This window comes from Acomys minous (genome assembly GCF_964271855.1).
Source record: "Acomys minous genome assembly, chromosome: 16".
Lineage (NCBI taxonomy): Eukaryota > Metazoa > Chordata > Mammalia > Rodentia > Muridae > Acomys > Acomys minous.
In genome coordinates, this window is record NC_140498.1 from 50,140,757 (window position 1) to 50,163,047 (window position 22,291).

The 22,291-nt window shown below is 43.0% G+C and overlaps 1 protein-coding gene across 2 annotated transcripts in view; it reads left to right on the forward strand.

Moving 5' to 3' along the window:
* SHISA9 (shisa family member 9) overlaps positions 1-22,291 on the forward strand; it is a 292,272-nt gene that overhangs the window by 242,469 nt on the left and 27,512 nt on the right. The gene's annotated exons all lie outside the window — the stretch shown is intronic.

Sequence of the window (22,291 nt, forward strand, 5' to 3'; positions counted from 1 at the left end):
TCAGCTTTGGGGTTACTTCCTCAAGCACAACCAACTCTATTTTGGATTAGGGTTCCTTATTGGTCTGGAGTTGCTAAGTAGCCCAGGCTAGCCAGAGTGGGAGGCCCAAAGATCATCATCTCCTTAGCACTGGGATTGCAAACACATACTCCCACCCCAGGCTTTGTTACATACGTTCTGGGCTTTGAACTCAAGTCCTCATGGTTCCATGACAAGAGCTGCGCAGCCCGAGCTGCCTCCTTCATGTTTTGTTGCTTTTGTTCTAACAATGTTGATTAACTGGGTTGGAATGTTGGCTGAGTCCCAGAGAAATGATGCCCCTCATGCCCTTAGAAAACCATGATGTGGGAACCACAAGTTGAGACACACATGTAGCCCATGGAATTTTATAACCACACATTCAGCACATCACCTACTTACCAAGCTGAAGAGCCTGCGATGCACAGGAGCATCCGTAGAACACCAGGCCCCCTTTGAGAAAGGAAGAGATGGGAGCGGGGAGAAGATGGCAGAGGATGGTAGCTGTGGCATCCCAGTGTAGAAGGAAGAAGTTGTCCTGCTCTAGTGAGTGAGAGTGTAGTTAACAAGTAGCCAGAAAAAAGAAATGATCCCTGTTTACTGTTATTGATGTACTAATTGCCTTTATTTGATCCTTATACTAAGTGTGTATCCAGACAATACATGGTACCTTATAAAGGAGTAAAACAGTGTCAATGAAAATAAAATGGGGTTGGTTTTTCCCATGTTCCAGAGATGCTTAGGCTTTGAGAGAAAGGAAGGATATTCCTGAGGATGGAGAGTTCTTTGGGCTGGATGGGGCATGCCTGATATTGGGATTCTGATTATTGATTATTGAGGCCAGCATCTCCTGAGACTTTATAGCCACTGCTTTCCAGGCTGAAGGGGATAATGTGTGGCCTGGAAGAGGTGAAGGAATCCTTTGGCTGGTCTTTAGGGGACATGGGATTAACGCCAGTGCTTCTCAGCAGGAGCGCTGAGAATCCCTAGGCGAGACACACTCATGTCATGGAACTTGGCATTTGAGAGGAGGGGTGCACACTAAAACACTGCTCCTCCGGCATTTCCAAGCTGAGATGCTCTAGCATCTGTTTACTTGAAACGTTGTGTATAATGAGACCAAGCACAAGAAAAATGAAGGAGGACCAAAGCCATATAGTGACAGGACTTGGGCTTGAACTTTGAACAAAGATAACCTCAATCTCTCCCTCACTTTCTCTTCTCTTCCCTTTCTCTATGATGTGTACTCTTGTGTATCTTTTAAAGTAGCACCTTCATTTCTTGTTCTTGCATTTATTCTGGATAATGTTAAAAGCTCACCTAATTATGATTTCTTTTCTCAGGATGTCATATTCTCACAGGTACTTCTAACTTTAGAGAGGTCTCACATAGTAGCCACATGTAGTTATCAGGTGTCGTTTGTTCCAGTGGCTTCGGCTACCCAGTTTGGTTATTGGTTGCTGTGAACCACTGCTCCTTACTCCTTAGAGAAACTCAGTTTTCACTTTGGACTCTGACTGTATGACCATGCACCTTGCTATGGCTTCTCTATCTGATTCCAAGGCCTGGCCAAGTCTCCACATTGCCTGTCATCAGAGCCTGGGTCATGTACCTCATGGTTAATTATGCACCTCTCATGGTCCAGTCTTCTTTTGCCATTCAGGTCCAAGTACTTCTTGTAGACCCTGTGAGACCCAGCCCAGAGCAGCCAGGCAGATCCAAGTACATGGACCCAAAGTGTGTTAGTTACTTGTATCTTGTGATGAAATGTCTGATAAAAGCAACTTAAGGGTTTATTTTGATCTATAGTTAATCTACTCCATCACAGTGAAGGAGTCAGGGTGGCAGCAACTGGCCACATTGCAAGGAGAGTCAATAAGAAGAGAGCAGTGAATGCACAGGCTCGCCTAGATTTCCTCCTCCTGTGCAGCTCAGGACCCCAGTCCTGGGAATGGTACCACCAGCTTTCAGGGTGGGTCTTCCTACCTTGGTTTACATGGTAAAGATGGTCCCTACCAGGTGTGTCCAATGAGTAACCCATCCTAAATCATCACAGGTCTGCCAGGAGGTAGTGTCATAGGTGATTCCCGACCCTGCCTGGTTGATAGTTAACAAGCTGAGGATTAATTAGCATTAACTGTCACATGTGCCAAGGGTTCTAGATTCAGCCTAAGTGGGGCCCTTCTCGCTCATGTGAACACTGCTGCCCAGTGCATCTGTGAGTTGGCTTTTGACTCACCACCATTTTCCCCACAAGTAAAAAAATAATTACAGTCTTATTGTTATACTATAACCTCACTTGGAGGCGTGGGAGGTAGGATGGGCTGAAGCTTAAGGCAAAGCCACAGCCCTCAGACCCACTCACGTCGCTTCTCCCATTCGGTTCTTAATCTGTTGTTGAAACAATAAAATGAGGCATGGTGCTGACTCGATGTTATTCATCTGTGTGGTTACTACAAAGCTGGGCAAGACACATGAATCCAATAATAGCCTGTTTATCTCCACTTTTGATCGTTGAGGGCCCAGCGTTGGGCATCCTCCTCATTTCCTGACTTCAGAAAAAGTGTGATTCTCTTTGCTTTTCTCTTTCTCTGCTCAGTCCACCATCAGGGATATGTATGACCTGCCACCCAACTCTAAGATGTGTTGGCAGCCTAAGAGTTAGAGAGGTTGGCATTTTTATTCTATCATGGACAGTGTACAATGCTCTAAGAAAACACACAACTTATTTAATTCATGGTTATCTATATGTAATTTCCTCTCCTATAACTTACAAGTGCTTATGTCTCCTGGGCTAGAATTAAACAAATGAACACCAGCTTATAAAATGCTTGTTTGTATCAATACTGTATTTTGAACCTCAAAGATCAATAAACTGGACTCTTTTGTAGTCTGATTCCACTATGCAAACTCCCCTCAGAGACTCTAGCTCTTTATGAACATCTGTACAAAACGAGGAAGTGCCCGCTACACAAAAATGGCTTAGGGAAAATATTACAGTCAGTTATTTACAATATCCCACCATGAGTGCATTAGGCATGGCTGTTATCCAGCCTTTTTCTTTAATAATAATCTGGCAGTTCCTAAGTAGACATCCATTTGTATGAATTTCTTTTTGTCTAATTTTTGTCTTACATACTGGCTGTGAGCTCTAAGCACTGAGGCCTATTTTTCATCGATATAGTCTCAGTGTCTGGAACAATGTCTTGCACAGAAAGACATTGCAAAGGATCACTGAATGAATGAACAAATGAATGAATAAGTGGGTGAATGTGTGATTAATATGATTTATTCTGAGCTTCTGTGGAGAATAGTGAGGAAAACAAGAAAAAGCTCTTTCTATTTATCTTAAGGGGCCGAAGGTGTCTTTTTTTCCTGATGACTTAGGTTCAAGGGTGGATGTGTGCAAACACGGAGAGACAGTCTGAAATTCTGAGGGCCAGCTCTCTTCTTGCATGTTTGCTAAGTGACCATGAGAAAGCTTGCCTCCAATTTGGGTCTTGTTTCCAGTCTTGTTTCATCTGTAAATTTTTGAAGGGACTGAGATCTCGTCACGATCACGGTGGTGTCACTATCTCCTGAAGAGGCTTCTACTTCTCATTTCAAGTGTCACGTTTTTATAGGTTGCTTCCTCCAATCACATTCACAGCTCCTGATGCAGCAGATGGAGCTGGTGCCACCCACGACTGACAGATGAGCCTCATTTAGGCCTCAGCATTTAACCACTTGCTAAGCGGCAGAATCATGTAGCTCTAGGTTGCTGGGAGAGTCTCCCTATTCCTAAACAACATCCTACTCCCAGGCCTCTGACCTTCCTAGGAACATGGACCAGAGAAGCCAGCCCTGGCCTGGGTGTGTGAGGCTGTAGGCGCACATTTGGGTTGAGCAGTATTGTCTAGACAGTGGGAGATGCTGGGGAGAAGTTCAACACACATTAGCTGGCTTGGCTTAATTCCAGATTTACCTCTTCAATAGCCAGTTGGCTTCTTTTTTCTGTCTTCTTCAATAATAATTGCTAGAGTTCTAGAAAGGCCTGGTGTTAAATGCAAGATGTATTAAGAAGCATAGCACATTTTTTCAAACTTCTCTTGTGACATCTATAACTCTGATTGCTCTTTAACAGTAATGGCATCCTCTATCCCATTACTGTTATTGGCTGCTGTGTCCTAGGCATACACATTTTTGCATGCATATTGTATTCTTTTTTGAAAAATATTTATTTATTTATTATTTATTGCATATGAGCTTTTTATCTACAGAAAAGGGCATCAGATCACACTACAGATGGTTGTGAGCTACCATGTGGTTGCTGGAAATTGAACTCAGGACCTCCGGAAGAGCAGGCGGTGCTCTAAACCACTGAACCATCTTTCCAGCCCCTAAAATGCTTGGGTTTTTGGTTTGTTTTTGTTTTTTGTTTGGTTTGGTTTGGTTTGGTTTTTCAAGTCAGGGTCTCTCTGTGTAGCCTTGGCTGTCCTGGACTCGCTTTGTAGACCAGGCTGGCCTCGAACTCACAGCAATCCACCTGCCTCTGCCTTCCGAGTGCTGGGATTAAAGGTGTGCGCTACCACGCCCGGCAGCGTATTGTATTCTTATAACACCATCCTTGTAGGTAAGTACTATAATTATCATTTTATTTGTGGAAATAGAGAAATTATAAATGCTAAGAAATTAAGCAAAGTGATAGCTACTAAAGAAAGAGCCAGGACACACACCCTTTCCTTTCCTTCTCTAAGACTTGAAGGAAAATCCTCCTAGGAGCATGACTCTGGCCATGATGGCCTGGTAAGAAGAGTGGGCTATCAAAGGTGAAGAGCTTCTCCCATGTATCTTATGAAGGAAGAATATTGAGGCTTACAATTGAAACCCACAAATCATAGTCCACGTGGAAAATTTAAGTGGTGAGGTGAAGGTGTCAAATGGAAAAAGATGAGAATTCTTTGAATTTATGGTCAAATTAACATACCACCCTCTGCAACTTCTCCTTGGTAGAAGAATGTGTGTTAAAATATTACACTGGATACAGTGTTGGATTAATGGAATGAGACTCAAAATTGTTGTTGTTCAGATAGTCTTCTCTGAGTTTGTCTTGGCCCAATGTTTTGAAAAATTTGTAGTCTGAGAGAGACTCTGGCTAGGAACCCTATGAGTCTAAGAAGAAGGATATTAACTATATTCTTAACTCAGATTTATCAGAAATGTATGGATTCCACAGCTCCAAAGAACTATTGACATTTGCAACCTACCTGACATATTTGATTACACCGTGGCATGTTTAACACTCTCATATTTTAACATTAAGTTCTGACGAAAAGGCTAATCATGGCTGACCTTTGTTTTTAGATTGAATGATGATAAACTGACCATGTATAAACTTCAGCTCATGTATTTGGGGTTTAGAAAATGAAAATCTGGGCTGCCCTCATGAAGACAAGTGATAGGCACCCTACAGAGTGCAGAGAGAGATACAAAAAATTCCAGTCTCAAGGAGCTGATATGGGGAGCAATTTCCTTTTCAGGTGGCCAGTTACTGTTGCCCAGGAGACAGCTGATTGAATCAAGAACCAACTGGGGTAACATTTGGAATCTTTTGACCAGCATCAATTCATTATTTGAATCCTAAATCTTTCTGTGCAGTTACCATGGGCTGGTGACATTGTGCTGAGCACTGACATTATTCTAGGAAGGAAAATTGACTTGCTTTTTACACATCTAGTGGAGGAGGGAGTGTCAATAAACAGTCACATAAGTAGATACATTGTCATGAACTATGAATATGAAGGAAAAGGAAAGGCTGTTGTATTGTTATCCATTTTGCACTCTATAATAGTTATAATAACTAGTAATTAATTGCAATAGTTTAATGACTACATTTCTATGAGGAGGTTAAATGATGACTTTCCTAAAAAAATGCAAAAAGTCTAACATTATGAGTGAGGAAGCATTCTAAATTAAAAGAAGAATGTGCGTAACATTCTGAGTGTGTGCGTGTGTGTGTGTGTGTGTGTGTGTGTGTGTATACAAATGAGGCCTCATATTTCTTGGTGTGCTGTGTGGAGTCATGGGAAAGCAGTGCAGCACATCTGCAGAGAACGCAGCTGCTAGCTCACATGATGCCTTTTCATGGTGTGTGCTTGTTTTCATCCTGTGATGCAAGGGGTCTTGGGATGCTGGCACGTGAGTTCTGAGTATGGTTTTTAGGAGGCTAATGTAATAGGTGCAGGTGGAAGGAAGACAGACATGCCTGTCCATAGAAGAAACAATGGTGGTTTGCTTTAGTAAGAAGTCAGAGGAGAAAGAGTGAATCTGGGAAATATTTTGGGAGGAGAACTGGAGGTCACATCTTCAGACTGTCTTCTGAAAGGTTACGCTTGTGCCCATAGACCTGAGCTCATCTCAGCCTTGTTCAGAGAAGCTTCTTTCTGCAGTGGGGTCCAGTCAGCGCTGGTCAAAGTGCTGAAGTAAAGTGCTGGGTGTTCCCCTCTAAATGGATCACCTGTCAACCCCAGACCCCTTAAGCAGGCTCAGGGAACATGGAGGAAGAGCAATGTTAGAGGAGACGGAAGATGAGGAGGAGTGCTATGAAATGCTGTCTCCTAGATGTGGCATGGCTGTGCACTTGTGAAATAACTCACAGCAGCTGTGGCATAGAGAGGAGGGTGGACACACACAAACATACACACAACCAGAGGGAGAGAGGGAATACACACACACACACACACACACACACACACACACACACACACACACACACACACGGGGAACACACACAAATAGTGAGGGGGGAACACATACACAAATATACAAACAAGCAGAGGGAGAGAGGGAACACACACACACACACACACACACACACACACACACACACACACGGGGAACACACACACACAAATATATATAGAGAGGGAACACACACACAAATATACACACAAACAGAGGGAGAGAGGGAACATACACACACACAAACAGAGGGAGAGGGAGAGAGAGAAAGAGAGAGAGAGAGAGAGACAGACAGACAGACAGACAGACAGACAGAGAACATGATTGAGATAGGGCAGCTGCAGCACTGCAATATGGAGATACTGGGGAAATCAGAGGGGACACAGTGGGCAGGACAGTATTTTTTGTATTCTCAAAGATACATTTTAAAAGTAAAATATCCTGTGTTATATAGTTCAGAGTAATGTGGGAAAACAGATCCATAGTCACATACAATTACCCTAAGGGACTTAGCAAAGACTTGAGAAAGACAATCATTAGAATTTTTCTTTTTCCTTTTTATTATTATTAATTTATTCATATTACATCTTAATTGTTAGCCCATCCCTTGTATCCTCCCATTCCTCCCTCCTTCCCTCTTCCCCCTTCTCTTCTCCCCTATGTCTGTGACTGAGGGGGACCTCCTCCCCCTATATATGCTTTTAGGGTATCGAGTCCCTTCTTGGTAACTTGCTATCCTTCCTCTGAGTGCCACCAGGCCTCCCAATCCAAGGGACATCGTCAGAGATGGGGCACCAGAGTTTGTGTGAAAGTCAGATCTCCTTCTCCACGCAACGGTGGAGAATGTCCTGTCCATCGGCTAGTCTGGGTAGGGGTTCGAAATTTACTGCCTATATTTTCCTTGGCTGGTGCCATAGTTTGAGGAGGAACCCAGGACCCAGATCTGCCTGTCATAAAGTTCCTCTTGAAAGGTTTCCAGGACTCTCTGGATCCTTCTATTTCCTCATTCTCCCAGGCTTCTCTCACCTAAAGTCTCAATAGGATGTCCTCAGGGAGACAGTCATTAGAATTTTAACCATACTTTCCCTATGCCATCAGTCATATGTACGGTGCCATGGGCTGTGAAGGGCTGCTGTTGGGAGGATAAGAAAAACCACAGGAAGTGGTAACGCTTAAGGTGCCGCGTCATTCTGGCATATGGAACAAGTGTAGAGAAATGTGTAAAGCACACAACTGATCCTAAAAGACCCAAAGTTTGACACTAACATTTACCCAATCTTCCCCAATACTTTGAATTTCTCTTTACTTTCCTGGGATTATTTTCTGTCTGAGATAAGTATTGTGACTCTTTTTTTTTTTATTTTTGGAAATTGTACTCACTCATGAGGATAATATATTTTCATCCATCCACCTTCCGCTATTTTATTTTTTGGCGCGTGCATCTGTGTGCCAGCCTTCCCTCCACCCAGAGTGCGCGTCTCTGTGTATTTGTGCTAAAGTTCCTTTAGGCATCATCCACTGTTTTCAACTTTGTCTTGGGGACAGGATCTCTCGGCTCTCTGGAACTCACTAAGTCAGACTGGATCCAGGTTGGACTCAGACTCTTGTGTGTGCACAGCAGAAGTTTTATTGGGTAGCCATTCCTTAGCCCCTTCTCTTACTTTAGAGACGAGGAAAAGAGTAATCTGAGAGGTTAATGCACCTGTCTGAAATCTAACATCAGACCAAACTCAATCTGGACCTATGGTGTAAGGCCATCCATTTCCCTAGTGGTTTAGAGAGCTTTTGAAGACCTTCCCAGTTCTATTTATCTCTGGATTCAGACCCCTTGACCTCTCTATTTTTCCACTAGCTCTGGTATGTCCAGTCCTCCTGATGCTCCCCATATTGGTCACAGGCAGCTTTGACTTAAGCTGATCCAAATGCCTTTGTTGGTGGTGTACCTTGAACAAGCCAGCCAGCAAACACTCAATGCAAGATTTCCTAGAGGCCCTTCCCTGTCCAGTGTCAACTGTCTCTGCTACAGGCATGGTGTGGATCACTTAGTAATCATCTCACGTCCATGGGAGAAATGTACTGTGTTATTGCCCGAGCAGTTTAGTGCCCTGGCTTCGCGTGTAAGCTAAGCCCAGTTTCCTCATTTGTTTTATTATCTTCCCTTCGCCCCAAGCCCCGTTCTTATCAATTCCTGTTCCAGACATCAGATGTTTCATAAACAAAATATTTATGTGCTACACACATACGCCAAAAAAAACGAGAAAAAGAATTCAGAGCATCCCAAATTCCTATGTTGCTAAACCAGGGCATTAATGCCTGTACAGTTTACTTTGAACAAATAAAACCCCTTAAGTGTTGCCTGCTGCAAAACAGGTATCTGGAAAGCAGATCCCTTCTGTTTCTATCCTGTAGGAGAACTAAGTTCCATGTGAGAACAGAGGGCAGGGAGATTGAGGAAGAAAACGGTCATAATTCCCTGATCTCAAAGAGGTATCGAGACAATACACTTCTGCATTAAATTATATTCTGCCCCAATTCATATATAGAAAGAGGTTTGTAGTTTCCAGTGTCGATGCATGTGCCCATATTTGCGAACAGGTCATTGCAGATACAATGAGTTGAGAGGAGCCCAGACTGGAACCCAGTGCCTCACTCATTCAACCAGACTGGTGCCGTCACAGAAACAAGGAATTCAGGTGGAGAAGCTTGCAGGTAGATAGTGGGAGAAGTGAAAACTGACCTCTATAAGCCAAGGACTATTAAGACACCAGCTAGCCAGGCTTTCCTTCAGCACCTTAGAAAGATGTACATCGGCTCACGCCTTAATTTTGGACTCCTAGCTCCCCAAACTGGAGGTCAACACATTTCTTCAGTTAACACCACCCACTTTTATAGGACTTTGTCACATTGCTGTAGCAAGCTAGCCAGGTGGCCCATAAGAACATAGTCACACATCATTCAACAAAAGAGATATATGTTCTAGGGAGTAAATTGTTGGGCTGTTTTGCCAACGTGCAAATATCATTGTGTGTACTTACACAGGCAAAGATGACTGCAGCATAACTGAGCGATATTTTATAACATCACCACCACTTGTACATATTAATGTAGTGTAAAATTGTCTTTCCTGGTGCTGTAGAAGTGAGGCTAGACTCCAGGAGGATGTGATGCTCATGCCAAGAAGTAAAAGACAGTTCAACATTCCTTTCACAAACACAGAGCAGCATGTTTTATAGACTAATAATGGCACTTAAAATGTGGTTAATTGTCACCTTGTAATTAGTTCTAACATGCTTGGGTACCTGGTTTCTAATCCTACAACGTATTAAGACCTTAAATGATGAAGAACAAAATGGATTGGCTGCTGCTCGGTCTGTGGCTGATAGAGAATGCCCATGCCAGGACAAAGGGAGAGCACAGGATAAGAGTGGTCAGAGGGGAGGGTGCAGGGAGAAGAGAGAAAGGCACGGGAGCAGAACCACAGCCCTCTGAGGCTGATGAGCAAAGGGTCAAGTGTCCATTTGCGGAACTCTTTCGTGAAGCTGAGCAATATAGCTGGTGTGGGCGTTGAACAATCCTTTGTATCGCCAGTGATGGTCCTGAGCTATCAGTGGCTAGTTACATACCTGTCTTAGTCCATTTTCTTTTGCTATGACAAAATACCTGAGACAGGGTCATTTACAAGGGAAAGATGATAATTTACCTCAGGTTTTAGAGGCTGACAGCCCAGGATTGGGCGGTTCCATCTGGCAAAGGCATCATGCTGCATCTGTTCATGGCAGGACACAGAAAGACAACTGGGTGTGTGCAGAGACAGGCACTTCAGAACACAAGGGGCTGATGCCCACTCTCAAGGTAACTACCACAGTCCCATGAGACCTTCATCAAGCCTCCCTAAAGGTTTAGTCATCTTCTTGAGGTTTCATGACCTCTCAGTGATGTTGTTATACTGAGGGGTGGACTCTAGCATTAGTCCGAGAGGGCACATAGCACCCCACGATCACACTGTAGAGATGATCTGTTTTAGAAGTGATAACAACACATTGTAGCAGAAATGGTAACTCTAAGTGCATTAGGCATGCACACAAGGGTACTTAGATTAATATTAAATGTCTCCTCACTTTTGTTCTTTGTTACTTTGTAGGGTTTTGTTGTTGTTGTTGTTGTTTTGGAATATAGACAAGGCAGATCCTCTATCTTGTGAAGCCAAGCTAGACTTAAAGAGTATTTATTTATTTATTTTATTTATGTGTTTGTGTGTTTTCTTTTATCTGTTTGCATGAGTTTATGGGCACCATACACACGCGGGAACATATAAGGTGCAGGAGAGGGCATTGGCTAACCTAGAACTGGATGGCTTTGAGCGCCCTGCAGGTGCGGGGTGGGGAGCTCAGCAGATCCTCTGTAGGAGCGATGAGCACTAAACTGTGTGCATTATAACGTTTGTTGCTTCTGTCACGCCACCACATCATGCCTCCCACCCTGCCCTCTCTTTACAGTCCTAGACAGCAAAATGAATGTCTCTTCTCCAGAGCTGACACAAAACTGGCCACAAGTGAGCATTAAATAAACATTTCACAACTCTGGTTTTAAAATATTCCCACCATAAATGGTCAAATTAAAAATAAGCCATTGCATACTCTGAAGATGTAAACCTCAGAGTAACACAAGCTGCGGTTGCCAACGGCTTTGCAGTTGCGCGTTTGTGCCTTTTCCTCCATTGTGAATTGGAGCTTGTCCCTCCGCTGCTGAGACTCAGTGACATGGATTTCACTCTCTTCTGCATTCATATCTCCTGGCGAGGGAGTGCCTTGCTATGTCCTCTTTTGACAAATTCTGGGTAATAATGACTACCTTGTTTTTCTTGCTGTGGCAAAAGACATTTCTACATGGGATTTCAAATAATATAATTTTCAGGTTCCCCTTAAGAGGATGCCAGGCTTAAAGATTGGGAAAGGTTAGAACAGGAAAGCCGAGCTAAAAGCCAGAGTTCTGCTCTGACTTTGAATGTTCACTCTCTTTGTCCTTGTGATGATAATTACCCAAGCAATTGGTGCCTGCAGGGGCATCTCCCAACCTCTCTGGTTTTGTCCAAGTGTTCTGAAACTGAACACTCCTCTTCTCATGGTCACATTATGTGGCTTTGATTTCCTGGGTAATTGGAGGCAATAAAGCTTCCGTAACTTTGCGGGAGTGTGTGTGTGGGGGAGGAGTATCTGCCATAAATCACCTGTGGTACTAAACATATTCTGCTCTGTGTCCGTAAAGCCTGTAGCAATCTTAAAAGGGAGCTGTTACGGGCCCAATTTAGAGGTTAGAAGGCTGAGGCCCATAAAAACTTTATGACACACGAAAGGTGCTCTAGATAGATGAAGCCAGAGTTTGAATCCCAAACTACTCCTAAACCACACTTGTGTTTCAGTTATGCTAGCCACTATGCTGTGGGAAAGGACGGGGATGAAGGGAGCCATGGGCAGGACCAACATGGCCTCCAGAGTCAGAGTAAAACACAGTCCTTCTCAACTGTTGAAAGGTTTGAAAAATAATTTTTTATGAGATTCCTTAGTATAAAAACCAGAACTTTCTCACAAAGCACACATCCTGGAAGACCAAAAATACTAAGCTTTGTGGAAATGAATGAATGCACAAATCTAATGAAGAGATATGCGCACAGAGGGGTTCCCTGAGGAAGATGGGTTTTGTAAATGGCCATCCCCTCAATCCTTGCTCGATCTTTACCACTGCCTTTCTTGTAGGTAGGGTATATTTCGGGGTGAAGGCTTTGTGAGTGGGTTGGTGTCCTCCTCTATCCACTAGAAATCCTGCCTGGCTATGAAGTGGCCACTTCAGTCTCCATGTTCCCAGCTACGAGGAGTCTCAGCTGGAGTCACCACTATATGCTCCCAGGAGCCTATCCTGTCACATGTCCCCAGCTTGTCCCAGAGACGCCTCTCTAGGTTTCCCTTATCTTAGCAGCCCTCTCACCTCTCACTCCTGCTCTCCCCACATCTGATCCCAACCCTCACTGTCCTCTCCACACCCTCTCCCACCCATTTCCCACACTTCATCCACTTCTGATGTTTATTCTGTTTCCACTTCTGCGAGGGATTCAAGCATCCTCCCTTGAGCCCTCCTTGTTACTTAGCTTCTCTGGGTCTGTGGCTTGCAGTATGATTATTCTGTACTGTATGGCTAATAACCATTTATTATTACATACAAAGTATGTCTTTCTGGGTCTGGGTTACCTCACTCAGGATGGTATTTTCTAGTTCCATTCATTTGCTGCAAATTGGCATGGTTTCCTTGTTTTTAATAGATAAGTATTATTCCATTGTGTAAATGTACAACAGTTTCTTTATCTATTTTTTTTTGGTTGAGGGATGTTTGGGTTGTTTCCAGGTTTTGACTATTGTCCCAGGAATGCAGGGATGGTTCAACATACGAAAATCTATCAATGTACTCCACCATATAAACAAGCTGAAAGAAAAAAACACATGAACATCTCATTAGATCCTGAAAAAGCCTTTGCCAAAAATCCAACACACCTTCATAAGTCTTGGAGATATCAGGGTTCCAAGGCCCATACCTAAGCATAATAAAGGCAATATACAGCAAGCCTACAGCCAACATCAAACTAAGTGGGGAGAAACTTAAAGCAATTCCACTAAAATCAAGGAGAAGACAAGGCTGGCCACTCTCTCCATATTTATTCAATATAGTACTTGAAGTTTTAGCTAGTGCAATAAGACAACTAAAGGAGATCAAGGGCATACAAATTGGAAAGGAAAAAGTTAAAGTATTGCTATTTGTAGATGATATGATAATATACATAATAAGTAATCCCAAAATTCTGCCAGAGAACCCCTATAGCTGATAAACATCTGCAGCAAAGTGGCTGGGTATAAAAGTCACTAAAAAAAATCAGTAGCTCCCCTGTATACAAATGATAAATGGGCTGAGAAAGAAACTAGGGAGACAACATCCTTCCCAATAGTCACAAATAATATCAAGTATCTTGGTGTAACTCAAACCAAGCAAGTGAAAGACCTGTATGACAGAAACTTCAAGTCTCTGAAGAAAGACATTGAAGAGGATATCAGAAGATGGAAAGATCTCCCATGCTCATGGATTGGTAGGATTAACATAGTAAAAATGGCCATCTTACCAAAAGCAATCTACAGATTCAATTCATTTCCCATGAAAATTCCAGCACAATTCTTTACAGCCCTTGAAATTCTAAATTTCATGTGGAGAGCAGGGGCTCTTTCTGATATGGACTCTGTTGCATGCTTTTCAATCACTTCCCCCTGGAGGGCTGCCTATTCAGGCCACACAGAAGAGGATGTGCGCAGTCCTGATGCAGCTTGAAGTGCTGGGCTGGGCTGGGGGGACTTTCCTGAGAAGTAGGGAAAGAGCGAAGAGGGGGGACGAGTGGGACCAGGAGGAGAGGAGAATGGGATGTAAAGTTAACAACTAAATAAATAAGGTTAAAAAAATTAAAAAAAAAACACAGGATATCTAAAACCATTCTGTATAATAAAAGAAATCCTGGAGGTATTGCCATCCCTGATTTCAAGTTGTACTACAAAGCAATAGTAATAAAAACCACACAGTATTGCCATAAAAACAAACAGGTTGATCAATGGAACTGAATTGAAGACCCAGAAATAAACTCACATATCTACAGAAGCTGGATTTTTGACAAAGAAACAAACAAACAAAAAAAGCATCTTCAGCAAATAGTGCTGGCTTAACTGGATGTTTGTATACAGGAGAATGCAAATAGATCCATATTTATCCCTGCACAAAACTCAAGTTCAAGTGGATCAAAGGCCTCAACATCAAACCAGGTACACTAAATCTACTAGAAGGGAAAGTGGGAACCAACCTTGAACTCATTGTCATGGAGACAACTTCCTGAGCAGAATACCAACAGCTCAGGCTCTAAGATCAGTGAATAATACATGGGACCTCAGGAAACTGAAAAAGCTTCTACAAGGCAAAGGACACAGTCAATACAACAAAATGACAGCCTACAGATTGGGAAAAGATTTTCACCAACCCTACATCTGACAGAAGGCTAATAACCAAAATACGTAAAGAACTCAAGAAGTTAAACACCAATAAACCAAATAATTCAATTTAAAAATGGGGTACAGAAATAAGGCAAGAATTATCTACATGTAGACATTCAGTTAGACCAGCATCATTTGTTGAAGATGCTATCCTTTTTCTATTGAATAGATTTAGCTTGTTTGTCAAAAATCAAGTGACCATATGTGTGCAGATTCATTTCTGGGTCTTTGGTTCAATTCTGTTGATCAACCAGCCTATTGCTGTGCCAGTACCATGCTGTTTTAAATACTGTGGCTCTATAGTACAGCTTGAGATTGGGTATGGAAATTCCTCTGGAGGATCTTTTATTGTATAGGATTGTTTTTGCTATCCTGGGTATTTTGTTTTTCCATATGAAGTTGAGAATTGATCTTTCAATGTCTTTAAAATATTGTGTAGGTATTTTGATAGGAATTGCATTGAATCTGTAAATTGCTTTTGGTAAGATGGCCATTTTTACTATGTTAATTCTCCCGATCCATGAACAAGGAACTATGGTACACTTACACTATGGAGTACTATTCAGCTATTAAAAACAAGGAAATCCCAAAATTTGTGGACAAATAAATGGGACTAGAAATGATCATAATGAGTGAGTTAACCCAGAAACAGAAAGACTCACATGGTATATACTCACTTATAATTGGGCACTAGCCCAAAAGGCACATCCCACAAAAGTCTTCACTTACCAGAAGATTGGGATAGATGTGAGGACATCCTACTGAGACTCTAGGTAAGAGAAATATAGTAGATGGGGAAATGGAAGGGCACAGAGGGTTCTAGAAACCTATAAGAAGAACATCGTGATAGGTGGATTGGGGCCCAGGGGGTTCTGCTCAAATTATTGCACTAACCAAGGACAACACAATAGTAAACATTGAGCCCCTACTCTGATCTAACCAATGGACAGGATATTCTCCACAATTATGTGGAGAGCAGGGACTGACTTTGACATGAGTTCTGGTGCTCCATATTTGACCACCTCCTCTTGGTGGGGAGGCCTGGTGGCACCCAAAGAAAGAATAATCAGGCTACCAAGATGAGACTTGATAGCCTATGACCATATAGTGGGGGAGGAGGTCCCCCTTGGTCATAGACCTAGGGGAGAGGAATAGAGTGAAAGCGGGAGGGAGGGAGGAATGGGAGGATACAAGTGATGGGATAACAATTGAGTTGTAATCTGACTAAATTAATAAAATAAAAAATTATTATGAAAAAATATCAACAGAGGGATATCTAATGGTCAAGAAGCACTTAAAGAAATTCTCAATGTCCTTAGTCATTAGGAAAGTGCAAATCAAAACTTGATTCCATCTTACACCTGTCAGAATGGCTAAGATAAAAAAAGTCAAGTGACATCACAAGGTGGTGAGGATGTGGAAAAGGGGAACACTCCTCCATTGCTTGTGGGAGTACAAACTTGTACAACTACTTTGGAAATCAAGCTAGAGGTTTCTCAGAAAATTGAGAATAATTCTACCTCAAGACCCAGCTATACCACTTCTGGGCATATTCCCAAGAGATGCTCCCCCATACCACAAGGACACTTGCTCAACTATGTTCATAACTGTATTGAAACAGGGTCTCCTACTGGCTTGTAACTTGCCAGATAGAGTAGGCTTGCTGGCCAGCAGGCCCAGCTCCTGTCTCCCATTCTCCAGCATTGGGATTCCCAAATATGCTCCTCCACACCTGGCTCCACACCCTAGGTGGGCTCTAGAAATTGAACTTAGATGCTCACAGTTGCATGGCAGGCACCTTAGGATTGAGCTGTCTCCACAGGGCTATCTCTGAGCTTTGATTTCCTTACCTATAAAATGACACTATTAAATAATACAGAGAAGTGTTTTCACATGGTTAATGTGCCTTTCATTTAGCCTGTGGAGTGTGTGGCCTTCATGGGACTGGACTGTGGTTTACTTGTGCTTAGGAGAGAAGGGAGAGTAGATTGAAATGGGAGGAAATTCACCCCATCCGCCTGTGTGTCAGGTCAATGGCCGGTTCTAAGGTAAGATGTGAGCTCTCAGGCTATGAGCTATCTCAGAACATTGAGCCAATCCATCATTAGGTCAGATTACACCACAGTTTTATTTTCTTTGTTTGTGTATATATATATTCCCCCTTTATGTGGGGGTGGGAGGTGTGCTGGTTTACATGTGCACATATGGAAGTTAATGTCAAGTAGCTTTCTCATTCCCTTTCTACCTTATTTTTTTTGAGGCATGGCCCCTTATTTAACTTGGAGTCCAGTGATTCAGCTAGCTGACTGGCCAACACAGACAAGGGATTGTCCTGTGGCCACATTTTCAGCTGTGGCTGAAAATTTTCATAGTGCCTGCTACTATGCCTAGCTTTGTGTGTGGGCTCTGGGACATTGAACTCAAGCCCCCGTGCTAATACAGCAAGCATCTTCCTGAACCATGTCACCAGCCCCACAGCCCTGTGTCCTGCCTTAATTACATTAATTACTCACAAGAGCTTGGAGCTTTTGTTCTGTGAACTCCAGCTAGAATCCCAAACAGGAACAGGTTATCTTCCTCTGGCGGTCCCCTCTATTCACCCACCATCCTCCCTTTACCTGAGGTTGGAAGCTCGCTCAAGGAGGGGATGTCGTATGATGTTCCCTTCGCCTTCTTGGTCTCTCTTTGTTTCCATCTTCAGACCTTTCAAGATCAAGGCAGCCAGGCGCTCAGTGTCTTTTCTTCTCTAGCTCATCTTTATCAAACTCTGTTGTCTTGCCAACCTTGTCTTGTCTTTAATATTCTAGTGAGTGGAGATGAAAAAACGTAGGGGGAAGTGCCTTCCAAAGACTTAAAAATTGATTATTATCTGGCCTTCAAATGACGTTTGAATGTCAGAGATTTGAATGTCAGCTACCAGAGAGACAGTAAGGAAATACCCGAGACCACAGATTCCTAGAGTCAGACTGCAAGATTTAGGATAGTTCCACCACTCTCACAAGATATAATGTTGGGAAAAACCTCTCTGTGCCTTGATTTCATTCCATGTCAAATACGTTTGAATAAACAGATACACAGAGATTCCTGGGAAATGTGGATGAATTCATATGTAAAGAATGCCTCGTGCCTCATTAATCTTCTGCACTTGTTATATAGAGATGGTGTTTTCACTTGTTTGATCTTTAACACCACCACCACCACCACCACCACCACCACCACCACCACCACCACCATCATCATCACCATCATCACCATCACCATCATCACCATCACCATCATCACCATCATCACCATCATCACCACCACCATCATCACCATCATCACCATCATCACCATCACCCTTATCACAGTTGTTGTTGTCATTGTCATCATTTTCATTTTGCCTTGCCTGTATTCCTCCTCATAAACCCTAAACTCCCAGTTCTAAGTAGCATGTGCCAAACAGGTTTTCCAGAGCAAATAGTAATTTGTTGTCTCTCTCTCCTCTCTCTCTCTCTCTCTCTCTCTCTCTCTCTCTCTCTCTCTCTCTCTCTCTCTGTCTCTCTCTCTCTGTCTCTCTCTCTCTGTCTCTTTCTCTCACACACACACACATACACACCCCCCGACATACACCCCCCAAAGGGAGAACAATGCAGACTAGGAAAACACCTTTCTCGCACGCGGCTGGGGGAAGGGGATATTCATATATTCATGTGTAGAAGTTTAGATATCTGTTCCTCACCCTCTACTAAAGCTCAATTCAAAAGAGATCAAAGACTTTCATGTAACCTGAGAAACTTTGAAACTGCTAGAGCAAAGGCACAGGCAAGGACTTGTGCAAAGAACTCCGATAGCTCAGTAACCAAACATGACGAATGGAATTGCTTCCCATTAAAAAGCATCATGCACCCAGGATCAGTCAGCAGAGTGAAGTGAGAGCCTGTAGGATGGGCAGAGTCTCTGCCACCTCTCCAGCTGATGAGGCATTAACACAGAGTATGTAATGAACCTAAATGAAATAATTTCATCTATAAATCAACAAATTAATTGGACAACTCTCGAAAGCAGCGTCACCAAGTGTGAGCTGGAAGACACCAACGGATATGCCTAAGTGGACAGGGAAAACCCCATGAGGCCTCAACCCAAAGTGAAGAACTCTAGGTAACCAAGGAAAGCTGGGAGAAGGTGCGGTGAAATTCTCTAGGCAAGAGCACTGAAAACAGACATACAAGTAGTATTATATGGAACGAACACAGTATATTTAGGAAAATATGTACACACACACACACACAGACGTGCGAGCATGCAGTAACAATTTGTAAAAAAAATGAGGCTGTGCATTTGAAGGAGGATGGCATGATTGTATGGGAGGGTTTGGAGCGAGGAAAGGGAAAGGAAAGGTTGTAATTATATTATGATCTCAAAAGAGTTAATGGTCAATGAATGTAGGACCGATGTTCAGGCTCCATAGCCACCAGGGGGATATAAGTCAAGACTTACACGGGATCCCGTTTCCCTCCAGTCAGAATTGCTATCACCAAGAAAAGCAGCAGCAAATGCTGATGGGGATGCTGGGAGAAGCAGTCTTTACTCACTGCTGCGGGGATGTAAACTGGTGTAGCCTCTTGGAGAACCAGTATGAAGGTTGCTCAAGAAACTAGAAATGGAGCTAAAACTGATGCTGCTCTAGTAGTCCAGGGATGGGGGTCAGCATGCCACATAGATGTCTGCACATTGTAGGATCGCCCCAATAACTTACACATTAGCCTACACATCCAATGGGATACACACACAGTGGAGTTTTATTTGGTCACACAGAAAAACAAAGGTTATGCCATTTTCTGGGAGAAGGGTGGAGCTGGAGACTCAGAAAGACACATGTTACATGTTCTCCCTTATATGTAAAAATCTAAAGTTACAGAAACATTAAACACATGATATGAAAATAAAAGATGAAGGGGATCAGTGGGATTTGGAGAGGCAAGGACGAGAGGGGGTAATGGATATGAATGCTGGAAAAATAGATGATATGATATATGAGGTGTTATAATAAAATGCATAATTTTATATGAGTAATGATAATAAAAAATTAAATATACATTTCCCAATCACTGCGTTCTAACGGATAAAGTTTGTTCCCTTCTGAAGATGAGCTAAAAATTATAATGTCATATCATACACACACACCGCATATATATACATATATATATGGATAAATAATTAACTACAGGGATGGAAATCAATGGGAATTGGATTTATTACTATTGGGGTGGAGAGCTAAGATATGCAGGTAGCGTGATCAAGAATGATGCAGTTGACAATGGATCAATGATGTTAGTGACATCAAAATTCATGCATAAGCAGGCTAACACAGGTGCAGGTGGTTACATATATAGATATTTGTAAATATGTGCATATGTCTATATCCTTTTTATTTCATCTGAGTTATATGAGAAGCAGCCCCAGCTCCCTTACATGTATTTTATCCAGTAAAGTGCAGCTGATCCTTTAAGAGATAGATGATCCTTGGGCCTACAACAGAAGTTAACAGAGGTGGGGAGACTCTCAGCCAACCAAGTGCTTGCCATGCAAGCACAAGGACCCGAGTCTATTCCCCGAGTCTGAACGCAGAAAAGATGGGCTGGGCAGCCCAGAGCTACAGTCGAGGGCAGCGAGGGGAGCTGGAGATAAGAGAGTGCTTGGCCAGCTAGGCTCTAGCCAAATCAATGAGCTCCAGGTTCAGGGAGAAACCCTGCGTCAACAAATATAATAGAGGGTAGTGGAGGAAGACACCCGGCACTGCCTCCTGCCTCCGCCTCACACCTACAAGATCATCCACATGAACACGCATACACATGCACATGGTCCTCGCTGACAGGGCTCAGGGAATAAGTAAAGGGGGCAGGCTTGGCGAAGGTGTTCCCAGAGTGGCATCAAAGCAGCACTTTCAGAGGCTCTAGTATGTTTCCGTGCTGTCCGCCCCCCACGAAGGGTTTTGGGGCTCTCTGTGTTGTCATTCCTTCCAAACGAGCCAGTGGTCTTTTCTGCACAGAAATTTAGAACACCCTCTCTGTAACTGGGTGTTTTTTTTTTTACCCTAACTGACATGATCTTAATTGCATCCACTTTATTTCTATTGAGCAACCAAGATATGGCACATAATAATGGCATTTCTAAGGTGGTTACCTCCGTGTAAGAATAGTAGATGCTTCCAATTAGATTAATTATGCCTAGATTTTCTTTGGAAATGATTGTCCGGTACATGAGGCCCCTCTCTACCTTAAAAGAGAAGTGCCGGGATGTCAGCGGCTTCTTGCATGCTAATGGAGGCTGTTGATGGAGAGTGACCAGGGTCATGAACAGCGAAGGCTTTGGAGGCTTTCTGAGGGCTGCAGTGAGCTGTGGTATTATCAGATGTGAGCTACTGTTGTTGTTGTGTTGGACAGAGAGTCTGCTTCTGTGCAGGTGCGTGAGGTGTCTCTAGAGCTGAGGTGTACCCAGAAATCACTCTGCCAAGAGAAAGACACTGCTCGTGCTACCAGATTCCTCTACAGCCCCAGCTATGCAAAAATATACGTGCATATAGTATAGATGTATGGGTACGTGTGTATTTGTACTCACAGCTACCACATGCATATGCATGTGCACATTTATATTTCTTTTCTCATCTTGGCAGTGGCATTTGCAGAGTGTAATCTAAATCTCACTTCTTCGGCTTCTTCAATAACACGGATGCTCTGCTTTCCTTAAATATCAGGCCGGGCTTTGCTCTCACCTGCCTGTTTGTTGTCCTCTTTGCTGAGTACGTTTCGGGGAGTGCTTAACCGAGCAGCAGGCTGTGCGGTCTAACCTAGCTTTTTGCCCAGGAAAACAAAAATAATGTTTCAAAACTCAGCCACAAATGTCCGTTTACCAGTTCTTAATGGCTTCCCCGAGGGAGGGGTTTTTAATATTTCTGAATAGCCGGTGCCTGGAAACTAGCACAAAATGGCTAAGTCGGCCAGCACGTCACCTCATGTGGTTTGAATGCGAAGCAGACGCAGGGCTTGGGGCAGCCTCGCCTCTCCCTGTGAGAGGGTTCATTTCGGTGAGCTGTCTCTGTCATACCTACTTATGTTCAATAACCGCTCAGTGCCCTTGAGGTAGCACAAAACTTAGCAGAAATAATCTAAAAGCAAAAGCTCTGTAATGGAATATTAAACATTCTATTTAATAATATAAAAGCTGGTCCAAGAGGTCCTGTGAGGAATGTCTCTTCAGGGCTTTTCCCCTTTTAATGAAGTGGTTAGCATTTCCTTGGTGAGCTTAGAAATAGGATTCGAGGATAATGGTGAGGGTCCAGGACACAGGGACAGAGACGATGAAGGGCTAGATTCATCCTGGAGGACTGACTTAGAGGATGCCACTTCTAACTAGACAAGCTTTTGTTTGAGATCTCTTCCTGGAGGGATGAAAAGACCTGGCATTGAGTCATTAGTTAATTAGTTTACTGATATCTTTGG